General features: G+C 47.4%; 1 protein-coding gene, 1 non-coding gene and 1 pseudogene across 4 annotated transcripts in view; all 3 read right to left on the reverse strand.

The window, feature by feature from the left end:
* ADGRG7 (adhesion G protein-coupled receptor G7) overlaps positions 1-17,080 on the reverse strand; it is a 1,328,771-nt gene that overhangs the window by 653,463 nt on the left and 658,228 nt on the right. The gene's annotated exons all lie outside the window — the stretch shown is intronic.
* On the reverse strand, positions 13,525-13,631 carry LOC147697814 (U6 spliceosomal RNA). Its single transcript, XR_015299512.1, has one exon. It is a non-coding gene; the product is annotated as a U6 spliceosomal RNA (small nuclear RNA).
* LOC147697815 (U6 spliceosomal RNA) lies at positions 14,016-14,115 on the reverse strand (annotated as a pseudogene).

Genomic DNA, 17,080 nt, shown 5'->3' on the forward strand with positions numbered 1-17,080 from the left:
TTAAAAGGAAAGGTTAATCTCATTCATGAAATCAACATTCAAAGATATTGGTCATTAAATCTTTATTCTACAATCAAACATGACAGAATGAGCAAAAGACAAATGAATTAAGTTAGTCGCTACCTATAACCTAAAAAGGGAAATAAAGATGAATAGTTAAATGCATTCTACACTAAGCTCAGAACGCCTCACTTTAGATGTGTGTCTTTCCATCTCAGCAGCGGAGCTGATCCCTCTCTCTCTCGTTCTCTTCTATGCGCTTGGGACTCTGCTCTCCCTCTATGGCTCACAAATACACGTCTGCACCGCTATGCCTCATCTAGGCTGCCATGGTTCCAGGATACTCTAACCCTCTTCTGGTCTTAGTCTCTGCCACTCCTGTATGATGTCACTACAGGACTTTCAATCAACCTCCTTCGTCACTTCAAGATTTCAGTTAGCTGATGGTATCAATCTCTATGCACCAGCCTTCAGACCAACTTCTTTGTTCTTCTCCACACGTTGCACTCTCTCTCTTCCCTACTCGCTCCTTGATATAGAGCTCACTTTCTCTATGGAAAATTCCGGCATTAGGCCGACTCCCACCGAATTCCTGTACCAGTCCCCGGCCCCCTTCGCCTTCCACAGTGGCCACCTGCGTATTGCGTCTAGAGCCGGGGAGACAAACACATTCCTTCGATAAGGGCCAGTCTTGACCGGTTCCTCTCTAGCGAATAACAGGATGAATTCTAAACATTCCCTTTACCCTGCAAGCGCCTCGGACAGCCGAGGCAGGAATACAAAATGGCTTCTCTCTAGCTTTCGGGCCTGTAGGCCCGAGAAAATGGTAAAAGGCACTAAACCCTGTCAAAGCACATAGTTAAGCCCTACAAATGAACGCAAATACAACTAGGACCAAAATGGTACTAAATTATAGTCACCACCAATCTATGAGGAGAAACAAACGGCAAAAGATAATCGCATTAATTACAAAAAGATAACACATTCAATACCAGGGTAAATTATCGATCCAGAAAAAGGCAGGATCCACGAAAGGCAGGGGTCAGGGAGGACAAAGGGAGGGAGTCAGCAAGTTGAGGAGTCCCACAAGGAAGAGATACGGATAGCAGAAAAGGAAATGTATACATTGTAGAGTCACTCAGGAAAGGGATGCAAACAGGAAAGGTCAGAATTACTAATTAGTGATATTAAGTACAAAGAACTACTACATATACTAGTGGTTAGAGTTGTAACTATGCAAAATAATAAATTCACTCAGGGTTCCATTTTCAAAACGATTAGGCTAAAAACAATGGTATATTACTTTTCAACAGAGTGAGCGGAGAAATAAGACATCCAAGGGGGTAGAGAGAGGGAGGGGAGCGAGAAGAGATAGGTGACAGGAGAAACGGGGGCCTATGGAGGGAGAAAGAGAAGAGAACATCCAGCTGAGGAGCAATGTCTGAGGGTCGGCGGGATGAAGTCCAACAGACCGAGGGAGAGGATAAGCAACGACAAAATGGTGGCTCCGTTCGCGATCCGCCATTTCACGCCGTCAGTTCCTAGACACATCACTGGACCGTCACTCTGAGGCATAGAACAAACTCGGAAGAACAAACTCTAAGGAGGCAATCTGTGTCTATAATCTGTGTCTATAAATGCTCAGAGGGAAGGCAGTTCAAGCAAGCCGATTCATACAAAAAACCTCAGAGGGTAGTCAGTTCAGGCAGGTCGTTTCATACAAATCCATATAGGAAATATTCACCATCAGCAATGCGCAACTGGGGTAACAAAGTAAAAAATGTTGTGCATGTCTGCACTTATTAGGGAAACTTCGGCAGACACAGAGTCAGCCCTGGTCTCCAATGACGTCCAAACCATTGTAATGGCTAACATTTTATCGTGAAGAGTAAGGTCTGGCAACTCTTCCCCTGCTGTTGTTCTGGCTGGTCTTCCGCTTCTTTATCTCTTTGGCCTGCTCTATTGTTCCAGGCATATTTGCTCATCCTGGCCTGCGTTGCGGCCTTGGTAGTCCTTCTGCCAGCCATGTTGTTTCCCCACAGTCTCCGGGGCTAATCTGCGAAAGTGTCCAGTCGGAAATTGCTTATCGCAAGCTTAGGTATGTGAATCTCACCAGCAGGCCGAGGGCATTCTAGCGCCTCAGTGTCAAAAGGTGCTGTAGTTGCTTGGGCCCTCAACCCCCCGCGGGCCCTCAACTTCCCGCGGTCCTGTCATGACTGGAGAGACGCCCTCCCTGCTGTTCCCAGGCTGTCCGATACCACCGGGCCACTCTCTGCTCCTTAGTACTTAAGTGGGCTAGTTGGTAAGGTGGTGCACGCTCTGGCCGTCGTTTTTGCCTTATGGATACTTGTGGCAACGCTCCAGCTCACATAGTCTATTGAGAGACTGTGGTACTTTTGAACTAGCCAAACCGCATCACAGGAGGTGATCCTCACCAGGCTTTCACACGACAGTTCAGGAGCTTCATGGCGGGCAGCGCAGTAAACATGCACTATTTACCTCACCCGCAGTGTGGGCTATGTCCTGGATTTCTTTCTGTTTTGGCCCCAACAGGGCTGCCAGTATATGTCTTGCAGCTGCCTCCTCTGTGACTAATAGGTTCAAAGCAGATTGTGCCCCACCATAGGCCCCAAACTTATGTTGATACTCGCTCTGGGGAGGAGCAAAGAATACCCACTAGCTGGAACCACGGTACTGACGTTCAACACTGACTGGAAGGAGTCTAAATAATGCTCCCTCTGCCAGCTGATAAAGTTGCACTGATGCAACAAAGGCCAAGGCTCACGCGCAGAGCGGGCCACACCAGGGGGGATCCCGGTCGCAGCTCCACGCATGTGGAAGTGAGTAGGGTAAGCTATTCCCCTGGGCACCCCCAGTCAGAGCCCTCCATATACAGGGGGCCGCGCACCAAAGTTCTTGCACAGCCGATCTAACGCAGCAGCGCTCACTTATCTGAGGCCCCGGTATACAAAAGCCGGTCTGCAATGTTCACGGCAGTATCAGAGATTCTCACGGGGCACCGCGACCACTGCACAGCATCAGAGATCGCTGCCACGGGACCCGGGTGCGGAGGGTGCACGAGCCGCCAGCATCGCCGCTGTCACATCCGGCGTACCTCCAGCTGATTTTTCACAGGCTCTGCCGGGCACCGGGCCGATGGTCGGGTCGCAGGCCTCTTGCCGGTGCCTTCAGCACACGCAGTTCTCACAGGGGTTCGCCTCAGCTTGAGAATCTAGATTACTTGCCTGATTTACAGCCTGATTCATCAAGCCGAAATCGGCTCGCAAAGGGCCAGATTCTGAGAATCTGGCCCTTCGCTAGAGCTATTTTTGCATTTGGGATTCATCATTCCAAATGCAAAAATCGGTAATAGCAATTTCGCAATTTTGCGAGGAATTACATTTAAGGAATCTCTATTTGAGATTCCTTAAATGCAATTCATCATCCATTTAAAAATTGGGATACCTCGTGGTAAATAGCAAAAACTTAGAAAAATGCTTTTAAAAGCATTTTTCTAAGTTGCATGTGTGTGCGCAATACCTGTTTGAATTTGCATTTAAGGGGTGCTACAGGGTGTCCTTTGGACACCCCTGGCACCCTTTAAATCGCTATCTTATTTGCAATTAGCTAATTGCTAATCGCAAAAAAGGAATACTCCCCATTCATTCCTATGGGCCTTTTGGCCCATAGGAATGAATGGGGAGTTATTCCTTATTTGCGATTAGCAATTTGCTAATCGCAAATAAGGATTGTGTAGGAATCGCAAATCTTTTTGCGATTCCTACATGAATCCCGTTTTGCGAGTCTGTAATAGCGATTCCTTATGAATCGCTATTATAGACTCGCAAAACGGGTCTATGATGAATCAGGCTGTTAGAGTTTGGTGGATGAGTTACTCTGTCACAAACGGATCACTGAAATAATATCGAGGGACAAAATATCGACTTGCAAAAATATCGTGGACAAAATATCGACAGTCAAAATATCGTACACTTAAATATGCAAAAAACAACCAAATGACAATAATTGAGGCAAAAACAAAAATAATGGTTGTGACAGGAAGAAAAAGACAAAAGATGAAATGGTTGTTGGGCCACACACAACTAGAGCAAGTGGAGAGTTACCGATATCTCGGTGTCCTTTTCAATGAGACCGGAAGTTTTGTACCACAAAGGGAAGATATAGTAAGGAAGGCGAATAGCTTGATTGCGGCATTTAGAACCCTACAAAAGAATCTATCTGCACTGTCATATGGACCGCTGTTAAAAATCATAGCTGCCAAATTATTACCATCCTTAACATATGGCGCTGAAGTGCTAAACGGGAAGGATGCTATGCTTATCAACAATGCTGTGGCAAAAATTTATAAAATATTATTCTCCCTATCATGTAATGCCTCACAAGTGCAAATAAGGATGGAATTCGGTACGAACAATCAGCTATATGTCCGGCAAGGCCAAACTTTAAAAGTTTGGAATAGAGTAAAAAATGATCAGGACAATCAATTGTCTATAGCTTTGTGGAGAGAGGTTAAAGATAACCAGAAACTGCAAGCGTGGAAATACCTAAACAATGCAAAAGAAGAATTTGGAATATCAGCAATCTGGGAAAACACAATAACGCAGGAAAGCTTTAAAAAAACAATCAACAAGCTGGTTACTCACCTATCCCTGCTAAAAGACAAAGCACTATTAGTAAAACGAAAGCACTCATGGCCAATCATAAACGGCTACAAAAAAAAAACAAAGCCAAGCTTACCTTCATACTGCATGGTCAGTCCAAAATAAGCGAACATTTATAGGAGCACGCTTTGGTCTATGGCCAGGTTTGTGCCATCTTCCACCCTGGAAGTCAAACGAGGGCCATACATTATGTAGACTTTGCAAGGGGGGCAAAGAAGACATTGTGCACTTGGTATGTCTGTGCCCTGCCATAGACTCAGAAAGGAGACTAATCCTCAGGAGGTTGTTTAATGCACGAGATATAAGAACCTGTAGACAAGCAATAATGGCGTGCTTAAGCCCGAATGACGTACCAATGAATGTTGCTTTTGTAAAAATTTTAAATGTGATTGCCAAATGTCTTAAGGAAAATTTTATCTAGTTATATTTATTTTTTTATTATTTTCTTTTTAATGACATTTACTATTTGCACGATGTTTTAAATGTGTCTTGATGCTGATATTTTCTCTAAGGTCACATTTTTGTAAGATTTTAATTAATCAAACAAATAAACTTAAACTTGAAACTTGAAACTTGACAGTCAAAATATCGAGTTTGTATCTACAAACAGGTAAGTAAAAAATATTGAGTACAAAATATCATTTACAATAATATAGTTGTAAAAAATATTGACTTTATTAAAAACAGTGTTAAATTAAATTAATATTCAAATTTAATTACTAAAATATACTTAAAAATACTTAAATTAACTTATAATAATTAAATAATAAATGAAAATAATAAAAATAATTTTTTACAATCTTATTTGTTAAAACATATATATATAGTAACATACTATAAATATATAAGATACTATTATATTACCGTACGATACCAGAAGTGTAAAAAATACTATTCCCACTCCAAAGAGTGCAAGCGTAGGGAAAGCGTTGGATAGCGTAGGGGTTAAAAATACTTTTCCCACTCCAGTGGGTGCAACAGTAGGGAAAACTGACCCTGAATCCAAAAAATACCCCTTTACCCAAGAACTGAAAACTGACCCTGAACCCTAAAAATACCCCTTTACCCAAAAACCCAAAACTGACCCTGAACCCTAAAAATACCCCTTTACCCAAAAACTGAAAACTGACCCTGAACCCAAAAAATACCCCTTTACCCAAGAACTGAAAACTGACCCTGAACCCTAAAAATACCCCTTTACCCAAAAACTGACCCTGAACCCTAAAAATACCCCTTTAGTCAAAAACTGAAAACTGACCCTGAACCCTAAAAATACCCCTTTACCCAAAAACTGAAAACTGACCCTGAACCCTAAAAATACCCCTTTAGTCAAAAACTGAAAACTGACCCTGAACCCTAAAAGTACCCCTTTACCCCAAAACGGAAAACTGACCCTGAACCCTAAAAATACCCCTTTACCCAAAAACTGAAAACTGACCCTGAACCCTAAAAATACCCCTTTACCCAAAAACTGAAAACTGACCCTTAACCCTAAAAATACCCCTTTACCCAAAAACTGAAAACTGACCCTGAACCCTAAAAATACCCCTTTACCCAAAAACTGAAAACTGACCCTGAACCCTAAAAATACCCCTTTACCCAAAAACCCAAAACTGACCCTGAACCCTAAAAATACTCCTTCAACCAAAATTAATTAATATTATTTAATTACCAAATAATTATTAATTAACAATAACAATAAAGTAAATATATTAGCACATTAGCTGTAATTAATTTAATTTAATAATTAATATTATTTTTTCCCAATTAATTAATTAACAATAACTAAAAATTATATATATAAATAAATTACTCTAATTAATGTAATTAACTAATTAATATTATTTAATTACCAAATAATTACTAATTAAAAATGTGTACAAAATTATATTCATTAATTAACTAATTAATATTAATTAATTACCAATTAATTATTATTAAAAATATTTACAAACATATATTAATTAATTAATTATTATTAAATTACTCCCCACCCTTATCCCCTATTAACCCAACATCCTGCTCCTAAACATTAACTACAATTTATATTACTATTAATAATTTTTTTTTTAACCTTTTTTCTACATATTATTGATTTTTTTGAGTCTATATTTTTGTACTCGATATTTTTTTATCATTATTTTATACGATATTTTGACCAACGATATTTTTGTTATCGATATTTTATTGTTGTCGATATTTTTAACTCACTTGACTCCTGAGAACTGTGCTGCTTTGCTCTGCTGGGATGGAAGGAAAAGTCCGCCTTACACAGCATTCTGCTTTTTTGCTGAAGCCTCCCCTCAACGAGGACTCGCTGGTGTGAGCGAGTCCTGCAATCGGCAGGGCTAGTCAAACGCTCCCAGCTGGAGTCCCACGGGTAGAGGCTTGGGGCAAACACCATCAGCGAGCCGGGGGACTGCGAGGACCAGCATTCCCCAGGCAGCTCAGCTGGTTCCTTTTCCCCCGGCGATCACGCCCACGGACACGCCCCCCGCCTACCTGCAATATCTTTCGTGACACCCGCTTCGCGGGCGCCACTCACTTGACTCCTGAGAACTGTGCTGCTTTGCTCTGCTGGGAAGGATGGAAAAGTCCACCTTACACAGCATTCTGCTTTTTTGCTGAAGCCTCCCCTCAACGAGGACTCGCTGGTGTGAGCGAGTCCTGCAATCGGCAGGGCTAGTCAAACGCTCCCAGCTGGAGTCCCACGGGTAGAGGCTTGGGGCAAACACCATCAGCGAGCCGGGGGACTGCGAGGACCAGCATTCCCCAGGCAGCTCAGCTGGTTCCTCTTCCCCCGGCAATCACGCCCATGGACACGCCCCCCGCCTACCTGCAATATCTTTCGTGACACCCGCTTCGCGGGCGCCACTCACTTGACTCCTGAGAACTGTGCTGCTTTGCTCTGCTGGGAAGGAAGGAAAAGTCCGCCTTACGCAGCATTCTGCTTTTTTGCTGAAGCCTCCCCTCAACGAGGACTTCGCTGGTGTGAGTGAGTCCTGCAATCGGCAGGGCTAGTCAAACGCTCCCAGCTGGAGTCCCACGGGTAGAGGCTTGGGGCAAACACCATCAGCGAGCCGGGGGACTGCGAGGACCAGCATTCCCCAGGCAGCTCAGCTGGTTCCTCTTCCCCCGGCGATCACGCTCACGGACACGCCCCCTGCCTACAAGTACATAACAACAGTACTTCTCCCGCGTCGCGGGACGCGCGCGGGACGGAGAACGGGGCGAAGACCGGGCAAAGAGCGGGCCGTCTGTGGCCGTCCGGGGACGCACGTGGACGGGACGGGCCACCCTATTTACACCTTTCTTCTCTTGTGACCCACTAGACTGTACCACACAGGGGCTGAGAGGAAGCTAATACTACAGAGGTAACTGTAACATCGGAATATTCGAGCCCCCTAACGGGAGACGACATCTTGAGTACTTGGTGCATTAAACATTACCTGTGAAAGTAGTTTCTTTTAAACTACTTAAGCTTCTACTAAGAAATAAAAAATGGGTTACAAAAAACTAAGATCACGTACAATATACATGAAACGTATGGGCACAGAGGAAGCAGTCAGAAACTGCTCTGACAAAGCAGTTAAACAAGGTCGAATAACTAAAACTCCCGCTATTAGTAATCATTTTTTAGCCTTATCTTCAAAAAAACAAACTCCGGTACAAGTATTGGAAATGTCAATAAATAGTGAGACAATAAAAACTGAGGAAGTAAAAGAACTGCCTGAGCAGGACCATCAATCTACCCAAAATTCAAGTACCCTGGATCATGAATCTAATCAAAAGATACTACTCTCAACACAGGAATCACAAATTCCAACCCACGAGATCCTACATTTAAGTTCTTCAACACCTATAAAATGTTTAGTTACCCTTTCTTGCATCGAGGATCTATTTGGAGATGATACAAAGCCGATGGAAAAAAACTCTGACCTACAGTCACATCCTGATAAGTCATTCACCAGGTCCCAGGAAAAGCCCTTAGATCGAGATCCCACTCTCGATTCCTCTCTGGACCCTTTTTTCCAAAGACCAACAATTCAATAAACACTGCAACACCTATGTCAAAGGCTCTACATTCTCTTCAAGAAATATTGGAATCGGTCCTTTCATTTCTAGGTCATATCCTGGAAAACTCTGACCAAACGCTAGATGTCCAAATTGGTATTTTGAAATTTCTTGTAGAAGAAAAAAGGAAAAAAGAACTCGCAGAAGCTACAAACAAAAAACAAATATACGATGCCAAACTGGTAAACATCAATAACTCTTCTAACTTCATCAAAAGCACTGAGCACCAAACTAAAAGTGACATTAGCACTCAAACATCTGAAGTAATAATACTAGATAAACCAACAAAGAAAAACCGGAAAAATCCTAAGGATGCTAAAATTTACTCTTTGAAAAAACTATTTAGAGAAGAGCTCCCGCTCATAGTCAAACAGTATCCTATTTTTTCGGCTTCAAATAAAACAAACTTGCTAAAGACTGAGCCTGAAAAAGATGAATCCGGAAACTCTACCAAATCTTCTCCTGATGATGACGGAGCTGTTAAGTTACTTCAAACAAAAATTAATCAAGAAGAAAAGAGAAAAAGAAGGAGAAGGAAACCGCTAAGAAGAATAAATAAAAATAAAACTTGTAAGCTAAAATTCAAAAATACAATCACTCCTCTAAAAATCCAAGAAGGACAAGCCGATAATAAAATACCAAATACACCCACAGTAGAGACAAATAGCGAATTAAAACCTACACAACCAGTAAAGCTATTGAATTATAAAGCGAATGTTTTTACACCAGCAACATTTTCTGAAAGAGCGGGACAGATAAACAAGGGACCAAGTGAAAGAGATAACAAGATATCCATAGATGGTGAACAAATCTCGACTAACCATTTACAATTTGAAGAACTCTTCCCAATCGATAATATGCCACTAAATCGAGAAAGGATAATTAATCTCCTACAGCAAATACATTCCCTACAATCTCTAACCAGCAAGGAAATAGATCTGGTGACCTTCCCCATAAAAGACAACTGTAAAATAGCGGAGGTGTCATTCTGGTCATCGGTACTCCCAGGGATTATAATAAAAGAAAAAGAAACTCTACACAAATGTGGCTATGATGTTCTCGAAAAATCCGCTTTAGAGGAAAGTAAATACAAGAAAAGGATTACTGGCCTATTTTGCCCAACATTGAATATTTCAAATGAGAATCGTTATAAAAATAATCCCAACCTAGATGCTTCAGGATCTACTCGTGCTAGAAAGGAAACTTTGAAAATCCAAGTGGATAAAGGCGACAGAAAAGTCTGGAATCAAGACTTAGTAGTAACTGAGGACAAAAAATCAATACAATCTTGGGCCTGGGTCTCGGAGGTACTAAACAGTAACAAATTACAATACCACCAAAACCCACTGTTTAACAATGGTTTGAAGATCATTTTGTGGAATCTTGCAGGAAGAACAGACATCAAAATGATTGAAGCTACCAAAAATCAACCAGATATAGTGGCTTTGCAGGAAACTTGGGCAATAAAAACTTTCCATCAGGATGGCTACTATGTCTATGACATTCCTGCTAAACCCACGAACCGGGGTCATGCAAAAGGTGGACTGGCAATTTTGTTGAGTGAGAAGTACCAATGGGACCAAGAAGTAATTGAGTCTAAATCTGACAATTTTCAATGTATCAAGATCTCGTTGAAAACACATAACCTAGATCAAAAAACGGTTTTTCTACTTTTCAATATGTATGCCCCTCCCGGTTTAAAACAGGATATCACCTTTGTGGAAACCATGGAAGCAATTGCAGAGATAATTGAAGTCGTGCAAACGCATCCTACCTAATCATGGGCGACCTGAACGGAAAAATTTCGAATGTGGAGATTAATAAATGGGTAAATCTATACGAGGATGAATCTTTGGACTTCTCTATTCCAATATTTCCTGAAGGGATTGCCTCAGATAAGAGAGGAAAACTGTTATTAACAAGTCTGCCAATTCTAAATGGGACAATTCTAAATGGCAATGTTGAAGGAGACATACCGGTGTCTTACACAAGGCGAGGTAATGGATCTTCTTCAATCATCGACTATATAATCTGCGGCATGGATTTAGTAGAAACAGTTTCACACTTGAGTATCATCTTTTCCGATGAAAGTGACCATGCTCTTTTGAACCTAAAGACTTCTTGGCTGATTAATCATTCACGGTATAATCAAATTATGTTCCATAAAAGTAGTGTTGAAATTAACACTACTCAGAGGCGATTATTCTGGACCTCCGCAAGTTTGGATTATATCACCAAAATGATTACATATAGTCAATTACTAACTAAGAATTACTCTGGTGATCTAATAAAAAACTTTGAATGTATCATCAACAAACTTAAGGGTGATCTCACTGACAGGATAAGACAAGATAAAGAAAGGAATAACAGGAAGAACAACAAAAAACCAACTAGGATAACTTCGAAAACCAAAACACTGAACAAACTTATCCGAGGGCAGTATCTAAAATGTTCTCCTTCAATTAAGCAAGAAATAAATAAACTAAAAAATCAAGTGAGAAGAGCGAAGCAGAGCCATAAAAGAAAGGTGCTTGATAACAACTGGGTAGAACTACAAATTGCAGCAAAAAAGTATAATCAATGAGAATATTGGACCTTAATTGCCAAAATGACAGGAACAAAGAAGAAACTACAAGCCATACCAGTCCCGCCCCAGGAATGGGAAATTTATTTGAACAACCTTTATAAGGCAAACTCGAACAATTCGGATGGAAAAGCAGCTGATATTATTATGGAAAATAATATTACTCTGATAACAAACACTACGGCATTTTCCATAGATATGCACATCAGACAAGCAAGAAGCACCGCCGCGTCTGGCCCGGATCAAATACCAATTAAAGTCCTGCAGAGAAATCCTAAAGAGTGGAGCCAGATGTTACTTCCTCTTTTTAATTACATCTTCAAAACCGGGAGAATACCAAAGTCCTGGCAGGGGAGTATCATAATTCCCATCTACAAAAAGGGGAGCAAAACTATTGCTGGCAACTACCGCCAAATAGCGTTGATGGACGCCACAGGGAAAATCTTCGCGGCAGAGGTCCTGGACAGATTAAAAGAATGGGCCTTTTCGAAGAGATTAATGCCCCGGTTACTTACCGGTAATCTTCATTACTCCGAGTATAGTCTTCCTCGCCACATGACTTACATAGTGAGCATAAGCTCCACGACAGAACCCTCCAAAGCAAAAAAAGCCTCCCACCCCCTCCCAACATGGCCGACCAGTCCCACCTGACCTCTATAAGAGGCGGGCCGGCCCAACCAACAGCCTGAACTACCAAGCAAACAATGAAGCCGATAGCAAGACAGGGAGGGGGGGAGGGAACTCATGTGGCGAGGAAGACTATACTCGGAGTAATGAAGATTACCGGTAAGTAACCGGGGCATTACCTCCTCGTTAGTCTTCCTCGCCACATGACTTACATAGTGAGCAAATACCCAAGCCAACAAGGCTTCAATGTCCACCATGAGAACAACACCACACGGTGATGCAGAGAAACCAACACAAGGTTGATGTAGAATAAATGAAAAGAAGACAGGGATCACAGGAAACCTGAACTCAAGACATAAAGGAAAAGTAGGCCAGCCAGGAGCCGCAGCACCTGCACTCCGAACGGCCCCAGCGAAGTCCCCCGGGACCGAAAGAGTCCCATGAACAAGGTGGGGGACGACAACGTCGACGCCCGACAAATCTCCACAGAGGAGACACCCCTGAAGGGGGCCCAGGACACCGAGCCACACCCCGAGGAGCGACCCTGGACCCCCGCCGGTACCACCGAACCCAGCGAAGCATAGGAAAGGATGATAGCCTGTGTAAGCCAGCCACTCAAGGCGGAAAGAGAGGGCATGTGGCCCGAATGAACAGGACCGAAAGACACAAACAGGCAATCCCACCGGGAAAGGGAAGACGTGCGCTCACGAGAAGCCAAAACAGCACGCCGGACAACCAGCACGGGCAAGAGAGGAACCTTGTCGGCAGGGAAAGGCGGCAAAGACACCACCCGAGCCCGGGACACCCGGGAAGGAACCCCGGGAAGGAAACGGGGGACATGCCGGAGGGACAACCTGTCCGGCAAAACCAGCAAGAAGGGAGGGGAGCGGAGGCACGACCCCCGCACGCCCATCCGCCCAGCCGACACCACTGCCCCCAGGGAAAAACCACCTAAAAGGTGAGGAACCGTAAAGCCACCGAGGCCAGGGGCACAAAAGGGCGGACCCTGAAGAGCACGTAGAACGAGAGAGAGATCCCAAGGGGGAGACCGGCAGAGCGTCCGAGGGCGACGGAGAAAACAACTCCGGAGCCAAGCGAGCCACCAGGGAAACCAGCCCGTCGAACACCGGACTGTGGAAGGCCCGCAAGGCCGCCCACCGGGCCCACAGGGAAGAAGGGGCCACGCCCCAGGAAAACCCCACAGTCCGGAAAACCCAGACCCGCAAGGGGACCACGGCGGCGGGGACAGCACCAAGCCGACCGCGCCAACGCGAGAAGGACGCCCAGTGCCGGGCACAGGAAGAGAATGTGGAAGACCTGCGGGAACCCAGCAGCAAAACCACAACCCCAGAAGAACAACCCCGAGCAAGCAGCGTCATCCGCTCAAGAACCAGGCCTGCAGATGGAGTCAGGCCAGCCGAAAAGAGCCGGCTCAACACCGACTCCGAGAGCGGGGGACCCAACCACGGAACGGGAAGATCCGGGATCGGCCAGTAGGCCTGAACCGCCAGCTCGAAAAAGGAGAGGGTACCCGGGGCGGTGGACCCCGCCGGGAACCACAAACAGGAACGCATCACGAATTTGCGTGTCAACCACGCGCGGGTGCCAGGCACATCCTCTCTGTAACGTTCCAATATTAGTCCATGCGCTGCCGAGGCGAGCACCCAGGAGCACCCCGGCCCTGCCCAAGCGAATCCAGCAGAGGACCCGTGATATCAGAGGGCACGGGGGAAACGCGTACATCAGACCGAAAGGTCACGCGAAAGACAGGGCCACCACAAGGACCCGGGAGGAAGAGTAGAACCCGGGCAGGAGGGCCGAGTCCCCCTCCGTGAACAGAGCCACCGGAGGCAGACCGAGCCGAGGCCCCAGGCGCCGAAACACCACCGGGGCAGGGCGAGACCAGGCAACGAAGGCTAGAACCGACTCCGTCGAACCGCCTCCACCCAGTCGGACCCCGGGGGAAAGACAGCCCGAAGGGACAGGACCGGCGACACCTACACCACCAGGTCGCCCGACCCGACCAAGACCTGGGGACCCTGAAGCACCGGTATAAGGAACGCTACACGAATATGCGTGTCATCCTTGCGCAGGGGCCATGCTAAGCTTCTCATCCAATTTTAGTAAATGTGCTGCCGAAGCGAGCACAGCAAAAAGACGGCAGGCCAGGAGGACAGCCAGCAACCCCCGAAGCACGAGGAGCTGTGCGACTGCAGGAGATCCCAACGACCCCCAAACGACCCGGCGCCAAAGGACGCCCCCCCCCTGAATGAACCAGAGGGAAGTACCGGGACCAGGCACACGCCCCCCGAAGGAGGACAAGCCCGAGACGAGGACCGAAGGGACCACCGTACATAGGTCAGGAAGCCGACGGATGAGAGACACCGCCAGACGTGAAGCCTCACCCACGGGGAAAAAAAAAAACGAGGCCGAGAGGTAGCACACGGCCAGACAGGGAACCCCAAGACCCACACCCGGCAAAGAAGATCCACCAGGCGGGCCAGGAGCACAGCTCCCCCCCCCCACGGGCCAGAAGGCAAGCCCAACGGAAGTACCCGCAACCGAGAGTGGGGACCCCCACTCGCAGGCCGGCCCCACAGGCCAACCCACGGTCCCAGAAAAACCTACAGGCGAGACAAGGGAAGGAGCAGGGACCCCAACCCGTCGAGACGGTGGGACCCCGCGGAAAGTCCGCAAGACCAGCAAGACCGGACACCGGCCAGCAAGCCCGAAGAGCCCAAGAACCGGGACAGCCACGTCCCAGGACGGGACGCAACGGAGGCAACAGCCCCCCCCCCCCCCCAGGGGACCCCCTGGAGTGAGAGGGCCGAAAGCCAGGATCTAGGGGCGAAAAAGGGAGCGGCAGAACCAGTACGAGACCGGGAATAGCCGAAACCCGGGCCCGGACCCGCCGAAGGACCCCACCCATGCAAGGGCGGGACGCCCTCACCCACAGGCGGAAGAGGATTCCGAAGGAAGGCCACGTCGAAAACGCCGTCACCGCCGACAAGGACGCAGCCAGACCAGACGGCCGAGCCTGCCTCGCGGCCACCAGGGTGGTAACAGGTGACAAAGACCCCACCCCCCCCCAACGCCCCTCACAACGGACGCAGGCAGAGGAAGGGAGTCCGGAGACATGCGTAGAGAACGCACCCCGAGAAACCCCGGGAACCACCACCGCCGCCGGCGGAGGTAAAACCAAGCCCTAACATGGAACGAATCACGAACTTGCGTGACATCCCTGCGCAGGGGCCATGCCGGACTTCACAGAAGCGCAACACGATACAAAAATAGCGCACAACACCCCAGCAAGGGCACAAGGCGTTTGTACGAAAGCCGCTGTGGACCCCTATCCTGGCTAACTCCCTGAGGCGTCCATCCCCAAGGAGGAGTCCAGGCATCCGATGCCATGTGGGGGCCGACGTGGAGAAAAAAACCAGCTATTGCCCAGAGGAAATAATCAGTTCCCTGGGATTTCGAGCCCAAGACCCGCCGAGGTGGGAATCGAACCCTGGTCCTGGGCTAGACCTCTGCATCAGGGTCTGATTCGCTAACCATTGAGCCACACATTTCCACTGCTGCAGAATGGGACTCCACGAGCGGAACACTTGAGACCGGCGCAACCAGACGGCCCAGGGCGAGTCCCCCAGGGCGCCAGAAAAGGAACACAGACAAAAGGGATCTGTCCCCACGTAGTACCGCGCCCCATTAGAGCGCGCCAGTGAAGCACAGTTAAGCTGTTAATGAGACAATGTCACAGGCCGCATGGTTGCATGTAGAAGTAATAAATCACAGCAAACAACACCATCCCTTCTCATTGTGTTGTATGCTACAGCCAGGAATTACTGGGTCGACACAAAAAACAACATTGAAATGGGAATTACCGAGGATCGAACACCGGACCCTCCGAGAAGGTGACAGACGCGCTGCCCACTGTCCAAGCACGCCGCGTCCCAACCGCTGTGGCAGCCGGAGAAAGCCGCACAAGACCGATGAAGGCAATCATCGGTCGCACCTGGTGGCAACCAAAACCCCGCCCCCGAGAGGCGGGAGGCGCCCGGAACCAACCACAGCGCGGCAAACCGCCGCGGCCCATAGGGGAGCCGCAATTCACGAAGGGAGGCAGAGGCGAGACTCGGCAGCGACCAGCGTCCCAGGCCTGCAGGAGGGGAGCACCCGGACCGGACAGCAGAGCCCCCGAGGACCCGCCGACAAAAAGGTAGGACCGAGCCCGCCCCGCTAAACACATTTGTGTACCTGAGGGAACGACCATGGGACTCTCAATCTAGAAGCCGGACATTCGGCCTCCTTACAAGCTGCGCGCCTACCGACCCTACGCTTTGCAGAAGCGCCGCTGTCCCAGGCAAGGCTCCAGCACGCCGCGCACTACAACTGAGCCAAAACGTGAGTCAGCGCACACGTCCACAACTCGTGGAATGTAGTCAGAGCGCAATTCCAGGTGGGCCAAAGCCAGGAATGAGGTTTAATAAACTTGGCGCAAACTCCCCCGGAGAACACAGGGTGCTTCCCAATCGCATTACCGAGGCACACCTTCAATGTATTAAATTGATATGAATAACACAATCTTTGAGTCTCACACCGGACTCGAACGTGGGTCCCCGGCTTCAGCGGACATCCTAGGCGTTGAGCTACCGTTGCTGAACCTCACATACACTGCAGTTAACAGGCGGAAACAGCACATGAATAGCCAGCCCAACGCAGACCAAAAACAGGGGAGCTGCATGATCCCAGGAACACAAGAAACACCTACACACGAGGGGTGTTTCTACCACCAGCCTGTATCAACATACAGGAGAATGCGCAGGACCCAAAAGCCCACATAGTGGCTAGGGCCCATCATTAACGACCGGGGGAGACACGGGCATGTACAAACACCCCACACCCCCGGCCGCCCCCCCCCCCTGTAAACCCTTGGCACGCTATAGCAGCACCTAACCGGCCCCACAGGACCGGGGGAAGGAAGAGGGGGGGGATTTGTAGGCATAAGGCACCAGGGACCGCTAGAGCAGGTCCTCAACCCTAAAACCCAAGGGCCAGCTCACGCCGGCCCATCTTACCTGAACAGCGCCTCTGGAGAGAATCGCGCAGAAAA

Source organism: Lissotriton vulgaris, chromosome 8 (genome assembly GCF_964263255.1).
Source record: "Lissotriton vulgaris chromosome 8, aLisVul1.2, whole genome shotgun sequence".
Classification (NCBI taxonomy): Eukaryota; Metazoa; Chordata; class Amphibia; order Caudata; family Salamandridae; genus Lissotriton; species Lissotriton vulgaris.